This window comes from Manis pentadactyla, chromosome 3 (genome assembly GCF_030020395.1).
Source record: "Manis pentadactyla isolate mManPen7 chromosome 3, mManPen7.hap1, whole genome shotgun sequence".
NCBI lineage: Eukaryota > Metazoa > Chordata > Mammalia > Pholidota > Manidae > Manis > Manis pentadactyla.
In genome coordinates this window covers 119,058,312-119,072,835 of record NC_080021.1, presented here as the reverse complement: position 1 = coordinate 119,072,835, position 14,524 = coordinate 119,058,312, and the positions used below count along the sequence as shown (strand labels likewise).

At 41.5% G+C, this 14,524-nt stretch overlaps 1 long non-coding RNA gene across 1 annotated transcript in view; it reads left to right on the top strand.

Annotated features, from left to right (window-relative positions):
- The window catches only part of LOC118925880 (uncharacterized), a 70,441-nt gene that overhangs the window by 46,970 nt on the left and 8,947 nt on the right, over nt 1–14,524 (top strand). Inside the window, exon 2 of the long non-coding RNA XR_008996401.1 lies at nt 11,450–11,515. This is a non-coding gene — a long non-coding RNA (uncharacterized LOC118925880). The remainder of the gene's footprint in view (nt 1–11,449; nt 11,516–14,524) is intronic.

Below are 14,524 nucleotides of genomic sequence, written 5' to 3'. Positions count from 1 at the left end.
CTACCAATGGAACTATATGGCAGCTACTATTTTAATGGGGCAGTCTTCCATCATTTGCAGCCCAGATATGCAGCCCATTTTCACTCTTTTTCCATATTGTCAGGTAATCTACCTGCCTGCATAAGCTATCTGAGTTTGGAGAACCACAGCACTGGCCCATGAAGGCAAGCAGGATCTGGCACATGGCAAAGCCCTTGCTTCAAACTGTTAAGTCAAGTCAACAGAAGGACTTTTGGTGGTTGGCCAATTTGTAGTTTTGCATCTCCTGGAATATTGCAGTAACCTTACATCTACTCAACTCTAGTTTTGCCTTATTCCAGCTCACACACTGCATGGGTACACAGAGCCAACGGGGTGGGCGGCTTCCCTGCCAGACAACCCTTTCATGGCTCCTCGCCATCTGTAGATACATGCAAGCTCCTGAGTCTGCATGTGCGCTCTGGCTCTGTGTGGACTCTGCTTCCTGTCCAGTCTCTTCTTTCCTCTTGCTCCCCCAGGTAGACAAAAATCTACCCACATCAAACTACCCCTTTGTGATGCTTTCTTCTTTGGAATGCATTCCTCACCTTGCCATCCCCACACGTCACTACCTGTGTTGAGACACATCTCTGGTGCACTCTGGGAAGCCTTCCCTGGTTTCCTTCATGCAGAATTAGAGTTCATTTTTTCTCTGCTCTTCTTACTTCTAATCACCATTATTACACTAATCAGCTGTTTGTTTGACAGTTTCTTTGACTCTTGCCCCCACCACATTCTGAGCATCTGTGGTCAGGACTTGGTCCCGCCCAGCGCTGTCCTACCTCACACACCAAGGGCCTGCTCAATCACTTTACGGTTTGAACTGAAGGGAATCACATTGAAAAAGAGTGTGAAGGAATCACCTGCAGCAATTTCTGATGCAGACAGGTCTGTTGTAGGTTTCCTCTTTTTGGCAACAGAAAATGAACCAAATGTTAACAACTTCCCAGGGGAGTGCCTGGGAGTGAATTTTGAACAGAGAAAGAGAATTTGGGGAATTGAGGCAGCAGCTACACAGGAGCACTACTGACTGACCCCACACTAATCCAGTGACCTGTCACTCTTCTCATTCTTTGTCCTACCAGTCAGACCATTGAAATATTTTCTCAAGCTAATAGTTACCCATGAAAGCTTAAATGGGTTGCTTTCATTTCCTCCTCTTTTTGCTTTATAATCTAGAGCTAGGCATAGCAGGCAATGAAATTGTTATCTCCTAACACTTCCAAGTCCCTGGCTGATTTGTGAGGCCAGAACATTTGTTACGTTCTTGCTCAGGGTTTCCTCTCTTCTCATTTGGGAAATTACCGTCTGCCTCTGGTGTCTCTCCCCAACTTCCTTTGTGATCTAAAGGGCAAAGTTTTAACTCAATCATTTTAGCAATACCTACCTCCCCTGTGATAAATAAATCTTTCCGAGCTTTCTTTTGGGAAGTCCCTGTCTCCTCTGGTCACCTATCACTCCACGTATGAAACTGTCCTTTCAGGAACTTTCTCAAGAACATCATTTGGGTTTATCTTGGACAGAGACATGCACCTGGATTCCAGAAAGGTAGTCTCCCAAAGATCCTGTGGATGAAATCCTTTCCCAGTATTTTGTTCAAAGGGCAAACAGGGTCTTCATTACCCTTGATTGTCATTGTAGGAGGAAAACTGGCTGTCCCTATGGCGGAAAGGGAAAACTTTCAGTTACTGAGAAATTTGAATGCAATTCATCTGTCTGTACGGCTCTCTTCAAGGCAATCGAGCACATTCACTTCTGTGGTTTCTGTAAGCTTGGTAAGCCAAGGTACCTTAGAGTTATTTTGTTTTCCCCATCTATAGACCCTTTTGCTTGATTACCCTGCCTGAACCCAGAAAGTATAGTTTGAAAGATGATATTTTATGTAGAAGTATTTGCATAGTGCTTAATGAAAGAATACAATAAAAGAATAGAGAAGTGACAGGAAATTCATATTTTTGCTTTTACTGCATGCACTGCAGTCTGTCTGAGAGGACTGTGGACGTATGTGGCTTGGCTGGTGTGTATACAATCAAATGGGTCAACAGAAAGTCTGGAAACTCTGGGTCATTCAGCAGTGTGGCATCTTTAGAAAAGCTACACCCACACTCTTCAGTCTCTTGAATGCTTTACAAATGAGTTTTGCCAGTTTCTTTCTGTCAACTGGTTTCCAAATAAGGGGTAAAAGAGAAAAAAAATGATGGGGAATGATGAACGGTTGTCATGTGCTTTCGCTCCCAAGCATGAAATAGGGGCTCAGGCCAGAGGACTGAGTTTTCTTTGGATCCAGGCCAGCTAAATGAACCCCTAAGAACTCAGTCTTTGGCATGTCATTATCTAACAAGCCAAAGGAAATAGATGACATGATGCTGACTAAATGAGATAAATTTTGGTCTATAATTTATGTGAACATCAACTAACAGTTAAAATACTGATTCATGTCAGTATCAGATTGTTCAGTCATGAGGACAGTGAGGATGGAGCCACAGTGCAGGCAGATTCTGCATGGTCATAAGGACTTTGGTCTAGATACCCTGGCAATGATCATTAACTCTGCTGGGTTTTGATTTACTGTTTGTGTTAATGTATTCTAGTATGTCTGAGAATATGAAGCAACACCTGGTGTGCTCTGTGCAAATGCTTCTCTGTTTCAGGAGGAAAGCCAAAGGGGACACACAGCTGAACCTGAAGGATCATTATAAATAGGCTCCTGGGAACAAACTCCTCAGATTTCTGAGAATAAAACAAAGTCAGAGAAAATATACAAATATTTGAGCCTTTCTCACATGCAAGACATACCATTAAGGAAATGTTATGCTCAGAAGTTTGTAAGCCAGTACTGTATGTTTTGTTTGCATGTAAATGCCCTTAACAACACACACACACACACACACACACACACATACACATGCACAGTGTGAAAGCAGAGGCTGTGAGGCAATTAAAGAAATGCTCATGTTCAGAGGTTTAATTTTGCTGATATCTCGAGGCTATCAAAAGGTAAATAGTCTTCCTAGAATTATACCTTCCAGAGCTGGGTACACCAAACAGTGTGCTAGATAAGTGCCCTCATGGTGAAGTGCCGACTTTATATTCCTTCAAACAATCGCTTCAGCTCCCAGCACCTCTGAAATCAGCACCCCCTTCCTTTTGTGTAATTGAGAGCTGGCAACTCACACATTGAACTTATCATGTAAAGAGTCTCTAAAAAAAAAATAGGCAAGGCAAGAAGCAGCCCTTTCCTCAGAAGACCTAAAACATGGCACCTCACATTGAGAAAAGCTGCTGGATTAGTTTAAATTTATGGTATTTCCTAGATCTGCATCAAATCTAATAAAGGAAGATAAATTGAGTTCTTGGATTTCTTCTACAAAAATATCCAAAAGTCATTTCAGCCTTTTATTCCATGTCTACTTTAAGAAAAAATCTTAGCAACTCAAGTTTCATTCAAATCTAGCTTGCCCCTTCCACCCTTGTTAGAATTCATCACCAAAGAGAAGATCACTAATCACACAATACCATTTTTATTGCTATCCCCATCTTACAAACCTACTGGCAATTCTGGTGGACATTTCTAAGATGTAATATGAGCAAGAGAGAATCCACTATTTCCCCCCCTGATGTCTAAAGGGGCAAAATAATTTCCCTGATTGCCACGTTCCCAGGGCTAGGAAGTCCTACTAGCAATCTCCACCTCCACCTGGAAGCCAAAGGTGGTAATATGCAATCAATGAATTCGATATACCTTGAAAATACATTTCCGGCTCAACAAGAGTGCTGAGCATTCAACTGGAGTTCTCAGGTGCAGTAGGAAAATGCAGTGGTCTGCTGAGCTCACATTCTGGCTGATTAATACATTGCTAAATGCTCTTTGGAACTCTGCCAGGAGAAATATAAACAGCAAAAGAACTTACTCTACAAGTATCTGTCTTTTTGCAAATCATACAAGGAAAATGTGTTGAAGAAAAAAAAAATGATAGGAGGATGTGTTTTTATTACATGTATGCTCATCAGATCCCAGCTCTGCAAAACCCATTAAAAACAACATGAAGTATTTAAAATCAGCAGCAATCACCTTGGTTGGTTACTGATTCACAAGATTAAAAACATTCTGAACTGAAGATGAAGGTGTGTTAGTAAACATGGGTTCTTCAAAGAATCCTTGGTGGTTTCTTGCTGGTCTCTTCTGGGAGAGGACTCAGGACTTCTCAAGGAAAAATGTCAGCACATAAGTGAGGGGGAGGCGTTGATACTTGGCAACATCCCTAGGAAATTGAGAGGGTCGTTTAGTAGTCACTGCTCAGAGCCCTAAGCACTATCAGTATTTGTTGTAAAGTCTCTGGCATGCATGGGTCCAGTGACAGGACAAGTTTTCAAACTGACTATGCACCATGAGGGCCTTCCCACAGTTAGGGAAGACATTCCCTTTATTCTATGCTTGTTTGGTTTTGTAACTCAGAACTTCTGGAACACAGGAAAATCCTAGTATTGAAGCAGAGTAGAATCACCAGCACCAATCCCTGGCCAGCACTTCGTCTGTGCCATGCTCCATTGTGAGTGTTGACAAAGATGAACACCTTTAATCTTTCCAAAGACCTCATCAGTTGATGCTGTCATTATTGTGTTTTATATTATAATATGATATATTACAGAAACAGACACTGAGGCTTTGAGAGATTTAGTAACTTGGAAGAAGTTCTAGCAGCCAGCGCATGGGGGAGATGGACACAAACCCAGCCGACTGGCTTTCAGAACTGAAGCCAGCATCCTGAGCTCAGATGTATTCAGATCTTATCCTTTAGGAAGCACAACTTGAAATGATCTCTCACTGTTTGTCCTCTCCCAAAATGTATCTTTTTGGAGGAAAAAAAATTCAAATGGGTGGAACCTTTGTTTATCAGTGTTGGAAGTGAAATAATTGGGTGCAGTGTAATAAATAAATGTAAAACTGTAAAGAAGAAAATGGAAGATGGCAGGTTCAGGTCATTTTTAAAGAATCAGTTCCTGGTTATGAAGCTCACCAATGTCTCAGGGTCAGCAGATGGCTGAATGCTCCATTTGGGGATGTGACTGGAGCCTAAAGTTCAGAAAGCCATGAAGCCAGGGATGCAATTGATGGAAGCTGTGTTTTCACCCATTTCTGTGCTCCAAAGTCCCTGCCGGATAAGGGGTCTTCCCCTCAGTGAGTGCCTCATGGTTACAGTGATTCACCACTGTGGTACATGGAGGGGAGGAAAGCCCAACTGATAAAACATAGATACTTATAGATTTATATCTCTCTCGCTACTGAAGAATCTCAGCATTTTCTTTTTAAATGAATGTATGTTTTATTTAAAAGTTTCACATCTTTTGGGGGAGAAAAGTTTCAGGATTATTTTAACACCAACTTGGTTTTCTTTGTTCTTGTTTAGATAGTTTATTTTATTTTTATTTTGGTATCATTAATATACAATCACATGAGCAACATTGTGGTTACTAGATTCCCCCCATTACCAAGTCCCCACCACATATCTCATCACAGTGACTGCCCATCAGCATAGTAAGATGCTATAGAATTATTACTTGTCTTCTCTGTGTTCTACCGCCCTCCCCATGCTCCCCACCCCACATTATACATGCTAATCATAATGCCCACTTTCTCTTCCCCGCCTTATCCCTCCCTTCCCACCCATCCTCCCCAGTGCCTTTCCCTTTGGTAACTGTTAGTCCATTCTTGGGTTCTGTGAGTCTGCTGCTATTTTGTTCCTTCAGTTTTTGCTTTGTTCTTATACTCCACAGATGAGTGAAATCATTTGGTACTTGTCTTTCTCCGCCTGGCTTATTTCACTGAGCATAATACCCTCTAGCTCCATCCATGTTGTTGCAAACGGTAGGATTTGGTTTCTTCTTATGGCTGAATAGTATTCCATTGAGTATATGTACCACATCTTCTTTATCCATTCATCTACTGACGGACACTTAGGTTGCTTCCATTTCTTGGCTATTGTAAATAGTGTTGCAATAAACATAGGGGGATCTCTGGATTTTTAAGGGTTACCTCTTTATAATGCTTCAAGACCACTGTGTTGCAGGTGGGCCTGCCCTGCTCAGGGTCTGACCTCATGTTGCCCTTACTTTCCAGATGTCACCTGAACTATGCATACAATTTCATAACATCATTGGACTTCCCTTTGTGCCTTTGTTTTACTTGGCTTTCTAAGTAGGTAAGATGTCCAAGTCTAGCTGAGAGAAGGACAAATTTCCAGGCAGAGAAACATTGCTTCATAAAGGAATACTTTCTGTCTCTGAGGTAGCCCCAAGCTAAGCGCTCCATAAAACCTCACTGTGCTCCAGAGGCTCAGGTGCCCTTCTAGGTGCCATCTCCTGTCCCCATCATGATACCCTTCACTCACGCTTTGGGTCAACTTTGTGTCCTATTGCTTCACACCTGTACCTGCAGTTAGCATCTGCTGATGCTTCCGCTGGACTGGTCAGCTGGCTTTCAGTGGTGGCTTTGTCCTGGATGCTGTCTCTGGATCAGTCCCAATGCTCCTTCTAAAGCCATCTATATACTCAGCCCAGATCCTTGAGATCCCAGCCCAGCAGCTCTGCTCCTGGAGGGAAGTTGGAAAAATGTACATAAAGATCAGGTTTAATTTTCTTTTCATGAACCAAGATGCCACATTTATCAATAGGAAGAAGCTGCTGGGAGTCATGCTGGAATCATTGATAAAAGCCCAAGGTATTGTTATAAAGCTACATCTTGGCTTTTGGTGGCCTCTACCCTTCATCGACTAGTTCACTGGACACGCCTACTGTTCGGTGTTTTTTTTTTTTAATTTTTTCCCTCTTCTGGTACTGTGTGAATGAGTGATGCATCTCATTCAGCCAGATGCTTGAGCTTAACTCCCTGCACATACTCTCTGTAATAGCAGAAACAATGAGGTTATCTTACAGTGGTCTCCCCAAAGCTCAAACCAATACTGCTCACATCTCAAACCATTACTGCTGAATAATCATATTCAGCCCAGGGTAAGAACTTCTCCAGCATTGAGGGGTTAGTAAACAATTCTGTTATATAAACTGATTACATATTAAATTTAGGTTTCAAATAAGTTCAGTCAAACATGTACAAAAATATACTGAAGCACGGAGACCCATTCTGGCATAGCTGCTGGGAGACACAAGTACCCTGTCTGGGAGTGATTATGGTAACACAGCAAGGTGACAGGAGATTAGCTGCATCTAATGTTAATGGGTGACGTGAGTGACCATGTTTGCACACGGTGATATTTTTTTTGACTGATGAGTCTAGGGGAGTGGTCATGTGATCTGATGACAGCCTACTTTAGGGGATTCTGAACTCCATGTACACTCCACTTCAGAGACTCATGTTAATGAAAAGAGCTCCAGTAATTAGACTACAGTCTGTGCCCTGGACAGTTGGCCGTTACCTCTTTAATCCTCACACCAACCCAGAGGTGGCCAGCAGTTGTCAGCTGCATTGACAGAGAAGGAAACTGGGACCATCCTGGTGAAATGGCTTGCTTATGGTGACATGGCTGAGGCATAGCATGGCAAGCAAACTCACCATGTCCCCTCACTTAAAAGCCCACTATCTCCCACTTCAGTTGGAAATCTACCCATACTCCCCTTCTAGTTTTGCAAATTAGGGGGCTGGGAATTCTCACTCAAAGAATACATTATCACAAGGTTTCCTTGACCACATGCCTTGGGTGGGGAATACTGACTCTGGGGCTGTCCCCTTAGGAAGCAGGGTGGACAGTTGTTTCTGTTAATATTAGGCTGCACCCAGCCACCCTGAATAATCAGGGAAGCCCTGATGATGTGCCCTTTTGGTGAGATGTGGTGTTCTGCCTCCCACTATAGAAAGCAGAGAGAAGGTGGGAGAATCCCCACATCCCTGGAGGCCAAGCTTCATGCATGCAAGTGGCCTGGGTCTGGACAATTGGAATTTCCTGCCGGTTTCCTAGACAGACCATTTCTGCTGAGAGGCACTTCTTACATTTCCTGCCCCATGGACCTCCCAAGCTGCCAGAGCTGCCAACTTCCCAGCCGCTCCTTCAGCTCCTGGAGCCTCCCCTGTCCTTCCAGCAAATACCCTTCCTGGCTTTTTATCTTAAGTGCCACCTTTTCTGCTGCACTATCAAGAGCTGACCACCTTCTGCATGCTGGGGTGGCACTGTGTCTGGCAGATCACCAAGAAGACATCTCACTCCTTGACTCCTGGGGTTTAGGTCCCCAGGTGTCTTGTTTGGGCTTAGCTAGGGTCCTGGGTTTTGAAGTAAAATATTCCTTTGTGGACTCGATCTGGCCTTTCAAATTTGGTTTTGTCCAAATAAGGAAACTATATAAACATGGAAAACATTTGTGTTTGATATTCTTAAGTGAGAAAATGAAACTTAAAATTTATAAACATCACTCCATAGAGAACATGAATAAAATGTCAAAGTATATATGACAAGGCTTTGGTGAACCCAATAATCCCTATTTTGCCTGAATTTCAATATTCTGGAATTAACTTTTGTTACTTTTTTACCTTCAGAAAGAAAAAATTAAGAAATGACTCTTTCTACCTTTCTGTGAGTTAACTCACATCAGGAAAAATGTGGTTTGATAGGGTATTTTTCTATTGAGTACCTAGCTCTCTCCTCATAGTTTAAAAGAGCCTGTCACAATTCCCAACATGTTAATGCTAAACGAGCTGTGAAGAGAAAGAAGCACATGCCCAGGGTTAGAATGAGCTACATTAATGAGAGCCAAGTATAAGTCTATAAAAAGGAAATATACACACGTATATGTATATACACATATAAGAACATAAGGATATTCACACATCTGTGTATATGTATGTGCATATGTAAAAAATCTTTTTATTTCCATACTTTTTTGATGAGCTCTAATGGAACTTAAGTTGGAAACAAACTGATACAGTCTGTGCATTAAGCAAATGAAATGTCTTAAATGGAATTCTTACTCCTGAAACTTCTCCTTCTCCTGAAAGTCACTGGACTGGAATGAAGATCTGAGCCCCTGGCCAGGTTCTCCGAAACATCTCAGTGGTTTGATAGGGATGGGCTTGTTTCTTGACAATGAAGGGTTAGGGGTCCATAATGAACTTCCTAAAAAATTATGAGGCTATAATTTATAAAAATGCGCTTGTTGTGAATTCTCCTTTTGCTGCTGTTCATGTTCCCAACTGGTTTTTTCCTAAATGCTGAGGAGCTGTGTGCACTAATTCCCCTGCATTTCCATCCCTGTCACTCATTCCCCATGCAGCTGCAGCTTGAGGCCTGTGGGAAGACATGGGGCTGTGGGTGGGGCTGCTGGGTGGTGAGTGATGCTATCAGGGTCTGAACCAGGGAACCCGGAGTCCATGACTCCCATGCCACTGAAGTATTTCTGCCATTAAGTCATTCACTCACCACTTAAAGTGTTAACATTCCATACATCTACATGGAAAATCCAACACTAAAAACCAAGACAAAGTGTATCATTCAGGACACCAACAAGAAACAGATGGCTCACTAAAATTAGGGAATTTCAAAGGAGGTTTATTTACAAAGAGACTCTTTATGAAAATGTGGGGAAGCACAAGGAACATTGCTGTAACCTGGGGTCAGTAGTGGAGTAGCTCCCATGACTAAGGCTGAGGAGATGAGGGGAGAGATTCATGTTCTGAATTTTCAAGACTTACAGAAGAGACCTTTTAGAGAAGAACAGTGACATTTGCTTGAGCAACAGAAATAGCCCAAGGTAATATCTCAGAAAGGGAGCCAAGGTGAATAAATAATACCAGGGTACTCTCTTCCCTTGTTCTCATCTTCTGCCAAAGCTCTTCCCTGGTTAAACTCAATTGGAAGTCAAGAGGAGGGGGTTCCACGGATGCAATCCATATACGTAAGTCTTCTGAGGCAGGAAGGAGGGTGGAGAGGAGCAGGAAGTGAAACTAGAGGATCAAAGAGAAGATGTCCAGCATGCAAAGAAAATAAACAAACACAACCCAGGGGCAAAATGGTTTCAAACTCTTTCATTAGAGAACTGTAACCTTAAGACACTAGTTATATAAAAACACTAATACATTTGTTCAGCCTTTTGTCATATGAACTTGGGTAGCAGTCCCTCCCTGAGAGATGAGGGATAAAAGTTTACCCCGTGAGCATCACACAATGACATCAACATCTAATGGATGAGAGTGGAGATAGTGGAAAGGGACAAAATGCCTTCCTGGTCAGCAGGATCAGAAAACTACCATCAGGCATTTGTGTATCTATGGAAGCAATATGCTGGTCAGTGATTAGTACAGGGTTCTAGAAACACAGAGGAGGGAGTCTTGGAGGCAAGATTTGGGCAATGAACTAGAGAAAGAGTGTTCAGGCTCCAGCAAGGAACTGCTCTGATCCCCTGCTTGGCATCCTGTTGCACAGGAACACACCTGGGATCCCCTCCTGCTCCCATAAAATCCCTTTGTCTTGGGTACATGATCTTCAAGCAGCTCTCATTCTGATCTGGCTTTATTTGTAGTGTGAATACAAAGTGAGAATGTTCTGAGACAACCTCATGTGTCTGAGATGGTGGTCATATTTCCAATGACAAATGAGAAAACTGTCATTCTGCCTGCATTCTTCAGTCCTGTGAGCTTGACTGCAGTCTGTAATGGATCAACTCTCCTGAGCTGACCACCTAGATTCTGAGTCTGCAAAGCCGAGAGCCAGAGTATGGACCTGAAGCTCTTAGAAAGTGGAGCTGCCATCTCCCTGCAGATGTGAGGAGCACTACCCTTTACCTCTGGGAATTTCCATCAACTTCTCATCTAAAGTCACTTTCATACTTTCCCCTTCGATCTCTACTGCAGCCCTCTGAGAATGATGATTGTCTTCTCGTATTTCAATGGATATGAACGAAAGTTCAGAGAAGGGCAATAAATAGACCAAAGTTACGTAACTACTAGGTCACAGAGGAGGGTCTTGAAATCAGACCTGAGTACAAATTTAACGTTAGTAGTAGTTATAGCTTAAATGCATTAAGAAATGAGTATGTACTAGGCATTTTTCTACACATTTTCTAAGCATTAACTCATCTATTTCTCCAAGAACCGTATGGATGAGATTATTATTATCTTCATTTAGTATGTGAGGAAAATGCAGCCAGAAGATTAATATCCTGCCTAACATCAAACATTTACTGGTGACGTGAGTTTTCAGCTGCAGGGGGTCTGAGTCCAGAGACCATGCTTTCACCATGTGTGACTGTGCCCTGGGGTCCAGACTGAGGGATGAGGGAGCAGAGGGTGGGAAATGAAGTAGTGGGGACAGTCCAATTCACACCAAGCCAACTGTTATGGGGTTAATGAGCTCAGATGTTAATAGCAGATTTTAACTAATCCTTTACTTATTAACTCTCTGAATTAAATGCTGCTTGCTTTGTCTTTCAGAATATCTGAGGATTTAACCCCAGTGCTTGTTACCCATTTGAATGAACACTCCAGGAGGTTCAAAAGGTTAAGTTACTAAAAACAAAACCTTGGTGTTTTGCTTTGTTTGGTTTTGGGGATCCAACTGTCTACTTCTAGTATTTATGGAACCAGAAAGTGCTGAAATAACAGGAATGTGATGGGCAGAGTAATTTGTTACAAAAGAAATAAGAAAGAAAGACCTGGAAACTGTTGAAAAAAGATGGTTCTTGCAACATTTCTACCTGAGTTTTTTTCTCAGTCCAATTTGAGTGTTGGTTTGACAGAGGTTTTTGTCAATGATGAAAATGCATTTTAACCTTTACCTGGGCCAAGGCTGTGCTAGATGGTAGAGCCTCTAGCACATGTTGGGGTCACAGAGTGTATTTCACTGCCCCTGCTTTCTGATACAACTCCACAAAAGGGCACTATTTTGTTTCAGTTCAGTAATGTGGACTTATTTTTGTTTTTTTTCTGTTTTAATGATTCTTTTATTTCAGTGAATATTTTCTTGTTTATTTCATTTTCCCATTTTTTTTTTGTAGATAATTATTTTTTATTGAAGGGTAGATGACGCACAGTATTACATTACATTAGTTTCAGGTGTACAACACAGTGATAAAACATTTATATACATGATAATTCTAGGTACCAGCTATCACCTTACCAAGCTGTTACAATATCTTGACTATATTCCTTATGCTATACATTACATCCCGGTTACTTATTTATTTTACCATTGGAAGTCTGTACTTTTTTTTTTCTTTTTTGTGAGGGCATCTCTCATATTTATTGATCAAATGGTTGTTAACAACAATAAAATTCTGTATAAGGGAGTCAATGCTCAATGCACAATCATTAATCCACCCCAAGCCTAATTTTCGTCAGTCTCCAATCTTCTGAGGCATAACAAACAAGTTCTTACATGGAGAACAAATTCTTACATAATGAATAAGTTGCATAGTGAACAGTACAAGGGCACTCATCACAGAAACTTTCGGTTTTGCTCATGCATTATGAACTATAAACAGTCAGTTCAAATATGAATACTCATTTAGTTTTTATACTTGATTTATATGTGGATACCACATTTCTCTTTATTATTATTATTTTTAATAAAATGTTGAAGTGGTAGGTAGATACAAGATAAAGGTAGAAAACATAGTTTAGTGTTGTAAGAGAGCAAATGTAGATGATCAGGTGTGTGCCTGTAGACTATGTGTTAATCCAAGCTAGACAAGGGCAATAAAACATCCACGTATGCAGAAGATTTCTCTCAGAACAGGGGGGGTGAGGTTCTAAGCTTCACCTCTGTTGATCCCCAATTTCTCACCTGATTACCCCCTTGTGACTGTGCCTGTCTTAGGTTGTTCCTCCCTTGAGGAATCTTACCTGTCTCTGGCTAACCAGTCATCTTCCGGGGCCATACAGTTAAATGTAAAGTTGGTAAGTGAGAGAGAAGCCTTATTGTTTGAAATGGTTAGCTTTTTATTTCTTTGCATATATATGCCCTGAGGCTTCAATGCCCAGCATTTGTCTTGAGGTATCTTTACCACTTGGAAGAATTATGATACTCGGTAAATTTGATATGAGGCACGAATTCTATTTAAGGGTTGTAATTAGGAAGGAAGAAGAAAAGCTATAGAAGTAGCAGGCGGCAGAAAACATGGGAAGATTGATTATTTCTTTGACATATCTTCTTGTAGAGTAACTTCAGCATGTATAGGTTTTAAGCTACTACTTAAATTGCGCACACACATTAACAAAATAGGAGTATAGTTACATAACCAAAGCATATCTGTAATCACCAGCCATCTCCAGTGAAACCAAGAAAACCAGTTAGGCACCTTAGGCATTTGTGAAAACTTATCTATGATATGGTGGATATTGTCCAACTGAACTTGAACAGTCTGAGAGAAATTAGACAAATTAAAACAACCCATTCCTGGGGACTGTTCACATCCCATATGCTCTTTTAACGGTAGATAGTCTGTAGATGTAAGATTTTGGAGCACTACAACTTGCACTTCTCCTAATTCATGGTTGAGTTCCAACAGTATAGATCCAGTCAAATTTGTTGTTTTACTGTATGCACAGGCCAGCTTAGATATCTCCTTCTTCATTCCCATGGCAAGTCCAGGAGCTGGTGGGATGAGTGCATCTACACCTGTAGCAGTGCATGGATCTTTGTTGGGTTTTTTTGATGATCATCTTCTGGCATGAGTCTTCCAGAGAGTGCTGATGTTGGAAGTTCTTTTTCATATCGTATCTTAGTTCATTTTCGGGGTAGCCCAATTAGGCTTTGATCCTCTGTATAAACACAAACAGACCCATTGCCTACACTTTTATATGCCCTTTATACCCTTGTGTAGAACTCATTGGAGGTAACCACACAGGAACTGCCCTTTTTTTTTGTTTTGTTTTGTTTTGTTTTGTTTTTGGTATCACTAATCTACACTTACATGATGAATATTATGTTTACTAGGCTCTCCCCTATACCAGGTCCCCCCTATAAACCCCTTTACAGTCACTGTCCATCAGCATAGCAAAATGTTGTAGAATCACTACTTGCCTTCTCTGTGTTGTACAGCGCTCCCTTTTCTCCTACTCCCCCATGCATGCTAATCTTAATACCATCCTACTTCTCCCCACTCCTTATCCCTTCCTACCCACCCATCCTCCCCAGTCCCTTTCCCTTTGGTACCTGTTAGTCCATTCTTGAGTTCTGTGATTCTGCTGCTGTTTTGTTCCTTCAGTTTTTCCTTTGTTCTTATATTCCACAGATAAGTGAAAACATTTGGTATTTCTCTTTCTCTGCTTGGCTTGTTTCACTGAGCATAATACCCTCCAGCTCCATCCATGTTGCTGCAAATGGTTGGATTTGCCCTTTTCTTATGGCTGAGTAGTATTCCATTGTGTATATGTACCACTTCTTCTTTATCCATTCATCTATCGATGGACATTTAGGTTGCTTCCAATTCTTGGCTATTGTAAATAGTGCTGCGATAAACATAGGGGTGCACTGATCTTTCTCATACTTGACTGCTGCATTCTTAG